The following is an 11,180-nucleotide window of genomic DNA, read 5'->3' as shown; positions in this document are numbered from 1 at the left end:
CTTATTGGTGGTGGGTTGGTTTGCTGGGTTGAGTGCTTCGAAAAGAAGAACTGGGACTAAGGGTATTAGATGTCAATGAGATGTATCTTCATTCAGGGGCTAAAGAGGGAATCAGGGCAAAGAAGTGAAGGTGAGAGTATAGATCAGGAAGTATGCCTCTGCGTTGACATGTGTCATTGCCCATCATAACAGCCTGGAGTGGGCCAGAGCTATAACTTAAAGAAAAGGACCAAGAATCATCATGAGACATACATACATGCAATATGTCTTGTGTGTGGTGAAAGTTCAGTTTATATAAGGATTCATAAGGCAAGGCCCTAAGAAATGACAGGCTCTGGTCCTTCTAAATATGATATATTAGTACCTTCTGGTGTAATTCATCTCCACTCATTGAAATGTAGATATATATTCTCTGAGACACTAACCCAATGGTCTTTCAAGTACTCCTGAAGGTTTCCTCTGCACTAACATACATGGCAATTTTCTGTATTTTTAGTTTGCTTAGGTATGAACCCCATAACTCTACACAGATCATTCCTAACTCTGCAGTTTCTGGAACAATACAGACCTCTAGTAATCAGTTTATTAGTAGATGTGTATGATAGAATACATGGCTATGTCCCTTACAAAGCAAAGTGCTCACAATAGAATAGATTTAAATAATTATATGGCAACATGCATGTGCCCAACTTCATGGCTACAATTGTGGGATCTACACTAGGGTAAACTTTTACTTTCTCCTATCACACCTCTAGATCCTAGCTATGTAGGGCTATGCAGTTGAATGACAGTATCCACTGTCTCGTTTTAGATCAGAAATGAGCACAGATGAGCTTATTGTTCCTTCTACTAAGAGCCTAATTTTCCCAGCATATTTGGCAAACCTGTGATCAGATTTCTGTTCATATCTGAATTAGAGATATTTTCACATCTAGAGGTCTTAGGAAAAGCTGTGGGTTGCATGACACCTTCAGGAAAATGTTTACCAGAGTTTTAAGCAAGCACTTCAGGTCCAGCTTGTTTTGTCTACTGGTATCAGTATGTTAGAGTTGAAAATAGATAGGTAATAGGCAAAAGGGGCCACTTTAGGAAAAATAAAAGATTAAGGGGTTCAGACATTATAAGTCCGTATTTGTGATACTGACAGGTATTTTACACATAAATATAGATATTTTGGGCAGAGGGCAAGAAGCATGCATTATCAATCAGTCAAGTTGTGATCTGGTTCATCATTATAACTTCACTGTAGTCCTGTAATATGCTTCAAAGAAGTCTTTGTTTCCCAAGGAGACACGGAAGTTCTCATGAGATGATTACTCCTGAGAGTCTGAGTAATTCTGGAATTCACAGTATGTTTCTTACTTTTCTCCTTGTTCTGACCAAATCCTAGACAAGAAGAAATTTAAAGAGAAAGGCAGTTTGATGGTGATACAGCCAGTCATAAAGAGAAAGGCATTATGACAGGTGGTCTCATGGTGGCAGGTGTGAAATGAGACTCTTCAGCAGGGTCACATGTTGGTAGAATAGAAGCAGAGAGTGAATGTGAAGTAGGGCTCGGCTATAGGACCTTAACACTCGTTCATGATGAGCTACTTAATTTGGTGATTATCTAGCTCTTAAAGGACCCACAGCCTTCCAAACCTTGCTCTCCCTGCTGGGGGCCAAGGCCTCAAACAAATGAATCTATGGGCCACAGTTTACAATCAAGCCATAGCACCAAGAACAATATATAAACTTTTGTCACCCTTTGGGGGGGGTGTCTGAAATTTTTGAAAGCTTTTAGTAAGATGCCCAAGTCACTCTCATTTCTGTGCCTTCAGCCTTGAATGACGATCAAAGTGGCATGCATCTCAGCAGATGCCTAAAGGAAAGAGTAAGAAAACAAATAACAAAAACCAGGACAATGTGGTAAAGTGAATAAATTATAATAGATAAAATATACAATTAAAAAAATCTTAAGTGAGGAGAGGGTTGCTGCAGAGACTGCTACACCAACCAAAGACCATGCAAGGTGGGGATCTAGACATTCACCTCAGTTGTAGCACATAGGCAGCACAGTCTCCTTGTGCGTCCAACAATACAGGGAGTAGAGACTATTTCTGACATGGACTCTGGTCCCCCATTGTGGATCACTTCCCCTGGGCTGGATAGACTTTCCAAACCATAGCAGAAGCATACACAGGTAGTACAGATGAGACTTGATGAGCTGAAATTAGATATTAGGGGAGGAGAGTCTCCTTTTCTAAGGGCTAGGCGAGGGAGGGAGAGGGATAAGGGAGGAAGAAAGAGGGGATGAGGGAAGGAGGGTGCGATCAGGAAGCAATGAGGGAGGGGACTGCAAGTGGTGTGTAAATAAAAAAAGTAAATCTACAGAACAAGAAGGTATCTTATATTGCTAATTCCACTACATGGGAGTAGCTCTGAGACAGGCTGAGACATGAATGTCTATGTGTACTCAGTGCTTTTTATTGGTTACAGAATACATATAACTTAGGACTAGATGTCATTCTTTATATGGCATGAATGAAGATTTACAGATGTCTTTCTTCTGCTCATGCGAAGAGCAGAGAACTAGCCTTAATTGCTATGTGTACCTTGAACACCTCATACTCTTATAATTTTAGGATGTTAGCATGCTTGTGAGAGATTATATGTTTTCAGAACAAAAGAACCAGAATTTGAAGCTGCATCAGACCTGACAGGATTCATTTCTCTCAGCATGCTGGGTGCTGACATCCTACATCCTTCAGGTTCCAGCACCAAGTACTTTAGTTGCTGTTCTCCATCAGAACAAGACAGATCCCAAGACAGATCTGAAGAAAGCTTCTTGTTCCACTTGGTACAGCATTTCAGGCTGTCATACACAGAGATGTTATTAAGCCTGGAAGTTCTCAACGTTTAGAAACTGGACCACAAAAGATATTCCTACCTTGTTTAACCATTTTCCTCAATTTTATTTGGACCACTACAAAGCTATTTTCATCCCAAATCAGCCAGAATAAACCCTAAGAGAAGACATCCCATTTCCCTTAAAGGGGATGGCTAGATTTTTGGGTTACTTTCCTGTGCTTCAGATGTTTACTTTCATTGAGAGTTGGTTATAAGTTTCTATTGGTCTTATCCAGATAGAAAACAAGATTGGACTCAAGGATGTATCTCTTTTTCTTTATCTTTCTTTCTTACATTTGGAGATATGGGCTGAAAAGAAAGAATGGGGAATATAGAAATACATAGGGATGATAGGACAAAAAGTAGATTATTGTATCTACTCCTCAACTTAAGGCCTTAATTGTTACTCACAAATGAGGTTATTTTTGATTGATTGGTATAGAAATTTGTATACTGATGCAAAATAAATTGAATTTTGATACATTGATATAGAATTAAAATTTAGGATTATTCTTCACACGCACAATATATTTCTACTCTAGTATGAGGTATTGTGCCCATACCACTCAAGTAAAATACAAGGTTTACCTCCGATTCTTTGAAATCCTACTGCAGGATGTTTAGGATAAGTAAGTTAGACAAGTCAATTGACAAATGATCCAATTGTGGTTATTTCAATTACTACTTTTTAAATATATTTTATTAATTTATTCATATTACATCTCAATTGCTATCCCACCCCTTGTGTCCCCCCATTCTTTCCTACCTCCCATTTTCCCCTTACTCCCCTCCCCTATGTCTATGACTGAGGGGGACCTCCTCCCCCTTTATATGCTCATAGGGTATCAAGTCTCTTCTTGGTAGCCTGTTATCCTTCCTCTGAGTGCCACCAGGTCTCCCCATCCAGGGAATGTGGGCAAATATAGGGCACCAGAGTTTGTGTGAAAGTCAGACCCCACTCTCCACTCAACTGTGAAGCATTTCCTGTCAATTATTAGTCTATTTATATCACAAAAATATACATCCTAGATGTAACAGATTGGTATGATTCTGTCAACAAATAAGGTAAAATACTTGGAAAAGGTCTTCAAAAACCTCAGAATTACAGAATATGGCATTTAAAGATGTTTATGTTGTTTTAATGATTCTTTGAGAACCAGACAGGTTAACTCCTGGCAGCACCCAGCCTACCTCAAAGATGATGGTGAGCATCAATGAACCTCCTTATGGAAATGGCTTCAAATATGGCAAACCACCCACTGGGCAAAATGGCCTCATTTCAATTCTGACAGAATTCTCTCTAAAACTTGGCAAGCTTGGATGCAGGCAGAGTTGACTGCCAAACTCTGACAAGACAGGAGAAACATGTCCTCAATAGTTCTACCTCACAAATATGTTGATCAGATATACTGGGCTAGAAGGCTGAAGATGATGCTCCAATGTTCTAGAGAGTTATGAGTCACTCTCCAGGCAGCAGACTGTCTCTGTGATTTGTTAAAATTTGGAAACTGCTAGCCTGCACTTCTTGTTTAGTCAAATAATTAATTTTATTCCTTCTCAAGTTTCTGATGGGGTTGAAGACCAAATAGTTTAGTTTCACAATGAAGCATAGTTGTTTAGGGATTAAGATGTTTTTAGATATAGATAGATATTTTAAGTTGATAGAGATGAGATATGATAGATATTGAGTTACACTCAGAATATTACACTCACCAAGATAGGAAAATGTTTTCTTCAATGTTGACAAATGCAAACAGCCAAAACACTATGAAAGCAACATGAATCTAATTCCTGATTGATCTGTGGTTCTTCTTGCTGTATGTAGTTTATTTTATATATGTGTAATAATATAAATGTATATGTTAAAAATGAAGTAAATAATAAAAAAGAAAAAACTGCATGTAGCCAATGCATGTGGTTTCTTGAGTTTAGACATAAGCATATACTCAAGATACCATTACCACAATCATAGAAATAAACATACCTACACCTCCAAAAATTTCCTTATCTTGTATATATTTTTGAGAACATATTTTTAAATAAAGATTTACAATACAAAGAAGATGGTGCTCCCCATGTGAATGAATAAAAAAAATCTTTTTCTCTGCAGTACTACTAATGAGTCATTAGGCAAAGGACAACAGATTCAAAAGTTATGAAGACACAGAGAACAGTGGAATCAATTAAGAGTGGGCAAGACTGCTAAAAAAAATGAGAAATGGGAAAAATGCCAGAGAAAAGTGAGAAACAGCCCATGACTTCAACCTCGAGTTCCCAATAAGACAAAATATGAATCTGACGACATCCTAGAAGAGAAATTCATGGTCCAATGCATTGGACCAAATTAGACTTCTTCAGAGTGAATATATTACTAGAAGAAAATGAGTTCAAATTAACATTTATGAAGCATCACAGTTGACTCTGTGGCACCATACGGGGTCTGAATTAAAGGTCTTCTTAAAGTTTCATAGTCATTAATACTCTTAGGACCCAAAAGTAACACCCAGAAGGAATCAAGAATGGGTATTAAACATTTGCTTTTCTCAGCGCATGTTCTCCAAACAAAGTGCACGGTACAACACATTTTCAAACTGTTAAAGCATTTCAGCAAAAACAGTTGTTTGGTGGATTATTTGTATTGAACACATTCCCTACTAACCTGGGACATCTGTAGTGGAGAACAAAGCACCAGAAATACAGGTTCTATATCCTGTATGGCTGAGGCAAGCAACCAAAATAGGAAGCACTGGTCTATTGACAGCACTGCAACCCTTGCTCCCTATGTGTGGGACACAGGCGTGCTTGTTGTCAGCCATTATACAGAAGGGAGGCCCCAGGGCATCACACAGGGGCCTAAATTCATTGTTGGCCTCATAATGACTGAGCAGTAGGTATAACTTTCTATTTCTCTTTCTTTTTATTAGGTTGCTAGATAACAAAGTAGGTATATTTTTGACAAACTTTCCCATACTACGTGTAAACATAAAATTTCAGTTTCATAAATGATTTCTATGTAGGTTTCTAGCATTGTTAGGCCCTGCATTTGTGTTACCAGAGTGGTAAGGGTCTGAGCCTGGACCATGATTGTCTTGGAAACTCCAAAGTCCATCTTCAGGACATGAACAGGCTAAGCTTAACCTAACCACTCTCTTCCAATAGTCCACATAAAAAGGCAGGTAGTTATGAAAAGCAGAAAGGAGGCTGGGCAGTGGTGGCTCACACCTTTAATCCCAACAGTAGGGAGGCAGAGGCAGGTGGATTGCTGTGAATTCAAGACCAGCCTGATCTACAAAGCGATTCCAGGACAATCAAGGCTACACAAAGAAATCCTGTCTCAAAAAAGAAGAAGAAGAAGAAGAAGAAGAAGAAGAAGAAGAAGAAGAAGAAGAAGAAGAAGAAGAAGAAGAAGAAGAAGAAGAAGAAGAAGAAGAATTAGAAGAATTAGAAGAAGAGGAGGAGGAGGAGGAGGAGGAGGAGGAGGAGGAGAAAGAAAAACAGAAAAACAAAAAAAGGATAGTCAGTCAATGTGTCCACATTGGAAGGAGTGTTTTTATACCAAATAAATCTTTAAAATATATTTTCTGTTCTATTTAGACAGTCCTGATAAGTGCTTTAGGCTTAAGCAAGGGACAGAAGTGGCCATTATCTCAGCTCAAGTTTCTTCTGTAACTAGTCTGACAAAACTATAGACATTTTTCTTGAAGGCAAGTCCTCCTCCAGCTAGCATGAAGCTTCCAGCCTTCCCCTTCCTTCAGCTTGATATTCTTGAGGAAATTCACATTTCTTGGGGTATACTATTTGATAGTATGTCAGTCAAAGGGAAGCACACAATTATCTCTCTACAATGTTGTCACTTATGCCAGGACAGTTACCTCTATTAAAGGGATGACATCATGCCCGGGGTTACAATAAGGGCTGCAATACTAGTGTTTTACATGAAACTTTCTGTATTTACTTTCTTCTGCTTGCCTTATGGTTCCTCTTCTTCACTGTGTTAGTTCCAAAAGAAATGGTATAGATGGCTATCTTTGGTGCGTATAAGCATATCAAAGTGCATTCTGTTGTTCAGGCTCACTCAGTATCTGTGGTTCTTCTCAGCTCTTCTTACCCCACCTCAACCTTAAACTACTCCAATTCATGGGGGTTCCTTTCCACCACCTTCACCTTCCTAGATAAACCTGCCATTCCAGCCATAATGTCTCTTGGTCTTCTTTTGTGGACCATGCACTCTATTGGTCTTCTTTTGTCTTCCTTTCTTGTCTTCCTCTCTGCTCTCTCCCTCCTTCTCTCTCCTTTCATAGCCAACTCTATTGTGCTGGCTGTGTCTAATGTCCTACTTTTTTCCTTCACAAAACTCTTTCAGATGCTTCTCCCTCATATGTATAATAAAATCCTTCTCATCAACCATATCTTGGAGAGGTCATGGCCTCACTTAATACACATTGGTTCTTAGAACTTTCTGTTATCAGCCACCTGAGTGCTTGTTGTAAGAGATCCTTGAGCTCCATCCCTATAGTTTCTGCCTCAATCCATCTATGGTGGGATGAGAACCTGAATCCTCAAACACAGCTGCCTTCCTGCCTATCCTGGGACCAAGTGTGGAACCCCTCTTTAAGCAGGTACACTTTGGTTCACATATTTTCACATAAATATCCTAGAATCCTGCTTTCCAACACATGTATTTTTTTTAGTTGTGGGAGGAGGAATTACAACAGCACAGAAGTTCAGAATGTTACCATGGTCTCAATGACCACTGTTTATACATACAGTTGGTAGGAGAGAAAGTTGAAGAGTCACTAATTGGATATTCAGTACCAGGTAGCCAGCTATGAATTCATCATCATTTACATGTAATACTGAATAGACTCAGCAGACCATACACACATATACATACATACATATGTGCGTGTGTGTGCATGTGTGTGTGTGTGTGTGTGTGTGTGTGTGTGTGTGTGTGTGTGTGTAGTCAAGAAGAGTTTGGAAGGGACTGAGGTGGAGTGTAGGAAGAGTTTAGGAAGAAAGGAGAATGAATGGATGGAAATGATGTAACTATATTTTGTTTAATATTTTACCCCATGGTAATTGAATATTTCCTCTATATGGCATGCTGAAATTTGTAACACCCAAATTCTTATGATGCTATTTTAAGGGGGAACAACTGAGAAATTACTGTGCTTAGATGGAGTCATGAGAATGAAGCTTCTGTGACAAAAGAGAAAGATACCCTAAGCCGGCCAGCCTTCCACTCAGCTCACTACCATTTGTGTGTAGTAATGCTGCTTCAGATTTGCTCCCTCAGTTTTGTTCTTTGCTACCTCTAAAACTGTGAGAAATAACCTTTGCTTTATATATTACACTTTGTGCTATTATCTTAAAGAAAAACAAAGCATACTAAAGCATCTTCTCCTTCAAGATTATGGAAAACCACTAAAAAGACGCTTCTTCATCAGAATCCTTGGATCACAATTGATGCTATTTGGCCAGAACTTTTGGTAGAGCAGAAATGATGAGAACAACACCTGCCTGATTCTTGTGGACATGTAACTGGCTTAAGGCTGTTTTGGACATCAACATTATTGCCAGTGTTATAGACTGAGTTGTCTCCCTCCCCTAAGTCATATCATGAAGCCCAAGCCCCAACATGACTATATTTGGAGATAACCATTTAAAAGTGGTAATAAAATTTAAATGGGATCATTAAAGTGATTTCTTGTCCAATATAACTGCTGTCCTGTTATAAAGAGAAACTAGGACAAGACACATATATGAAGTTGGTGTTATGACATGGGAGGATGGGGCCTTCTTAAGTAGAAAGCAGAGTCCTCAGAAGACATTACCCCTGTAGCATTTGATCCTTAATGTCCATCTTGCAGAACTAGGAAAATACATATCTGGTGAAGCCCCCAGTTTATGACTCTTCCTTATGACAGCTAAAATAAACACTATATCACAAAGCTGGGATTTTTTCTATCCAAAGATGTATCTTGGGCCTGAGACACACAGCCAAAAGGCAGACATAGATCTGTGGTGTACCCATCCTCTGTAAAGTGCACATGTAGATAGGCTTGGTGCTTTCGAATGTGCAACCTATAGTCATTGTTCCAAGGCAAATGAGATAAGTAGAGGGGCACAGGCATGGCAAAGTGATCAGTGTACAGCAAGGAATGACAAAATGACAAAGCAGGGCATTGGGTAAGGGGAGAATGAAACAACAGCAATCATACCAATGGACTGTACAGTGAAGGAGAGCTTCAGAAAGTTTCTTGTGCTGGTTATAGCCAATTGTTTGCTAATTACATCCTAATCTTGTCAGAGCCATAGTCTTTCATGTGTTCTGAGGCCCTCTTGCTATCTTCAGGCTGAGTGGTGAGATAAAAGTTGTTTCAGAACATGCACAGCAGTTGTTCCTCAAGTCCTAACTTTCTCTTGAGAGCAAGAAGAACATACCCATTGCTGCAATTTGAGTTCCAATCAAGCCTTCATGTATTAGCACTTAATCCCCAATGTGAGGTGTTACAGAGGAAACTTGAACTAACATTGTATTTAAAAGTGGGACCATTGGAAGGCAGCCAGGATTACAAAAATTCATTAAGATTGAGTGACCATGCTTGAATCCAGGTGGCTAAATAGGAATATCGAGACCACTACAAAAAGAATTGACACCTTCAAACAGATGATCCTCAGATTGTTCCCTGTGATTCCTTGCCCTCACCTTGGCATCTTCCAGAAGGAAAGTTGTTGTCATCATACGTGGCCCCTCAACATTGCATCTCCAAAATCGTGATCCCACATACACCTCATTTAAGCCAAATGCTCTGAGTCTGTGCTACTGTACTGTTGTCAACAGGAAAAGAAATAGTATACCTAACTAAGAAAAGGGTCGAGATAACATGTATGAACAGGTAGATAGGCAGGTTTTCAGAAAAGGTTGAACAGTCATGGAGCTTCTTACCAAATTATTTCCAAAACTGCACTCAGGCTTGACAACTTCCACTTTCAGAAGCAAACAATTCAGAAAGTCCTGCCACAAGAGAGGTGAGTTGCTGATGAGTCTAGACACCTACCCTGTGAATTGTCACAGACACATTTTGGGTTATTTGGAAGAACAGAGGCAAACATTTTCTAGTTATCACTCAGATGGCCAGAGCTTTCAATGTCTCTGAATCTTTATGCTGTAAAGAAAAGCATTTCTTATAGACTTATTTCTCTCTCTTTCGAAAATAGCACCTTTCCTCCTATAGAAGAGATGAAAACAAACAAACAAAATATTATTAATGGAAAATGTGTGGATCTCTATTTTTACCCTATTTATTTTTATTTAAAAATATCTATCTGGAATTTAAGATTTGGTTCAGTGTTCAAGAGGACAAGTTGCACTTCCAGAGAACACAGGTTCAATTCCCAGAATCCACATGGTCATTCTCAACTATGTCTTTCAAGGGGCTACAATTATCTGACTTCCATGGGCATTAGGCACACAAATAGCACAAGAGACATACCTGCAGGCAAAGCACCTAACATGGCTTATTAAAAAAAAATAGTTTAAAAAAATCTGTCATCTCTAATCAGATGTAGAGTGCTGATCTGATACATGTGTGCCCGTCATCACAATCAAATCAGCAAATAAATTTGTAGCCATCTATGTGCCATACCAATGCCTCAAAAGCATGTAGCTTTCAGCCAGCATCTCCCTACATGGACCGTAGGCTCTACATGCTGGCTAGTTTTATGTCAACTTGACACAGGTTAGTGCCACTTGATGATAGAACCTCAGTTGACAAACATGACCCTATCATGTCCTGTGGGTGAGATCATGGTGCACTTTCTTGATTGGTGTTTGAATTGGGAGGGCACAGCTCACCAAGGACAATGTCATTCTTTGGCTGGTGGTGCTAGGTGCTAAAAGAAAGCAGGCTGAGCATGCCATAAGGAGCAAATCAGGAAAGTGCTTCTCCATGGACTCTATATCAGCTACTCACTCTAGGTAAGTTCCTGCCCTGACTTCTCTGGATAACATGCTATAAGATGAAATAAACTTTTCCTCCACATAAAGAGCTTGTCATCAGCATTTTATCATAACAGAAACCGGACTCTTATTTCTCTGAGTTAAAAAATGGTTTCTAAATATTTAGTTTTTACTACTCAGACACTGCCTGTCTTTAGAGGTAAGCCACCTTTTCTGTGTGTCCTGGTCACGTAAGTGTCTGTTTTCTTTGTTTCAAAGACACCTTCAGGTAAGTCAGAACCCTGCCTTGTGAGGTATGAAAATCTATCACTTGCTGGAGGCCAGA

The sequence above is a fragment of the Acomys russatus genome, chromosome 7, assembly GCF_903995435.1.
Source record: "Acomys russatus chromosome 7, mAcoRus1.1, whole genome shotgun sequence".
In the NCBI taxonomy this organism is placed as follows: Eukaryota; Metazoa; Chordata; class Mammalia; order Rodentia; family Muridae; genus Acomys; species Acomys russatus.
Note: the sequence above shows the minus strand (reverse complement) of the source record.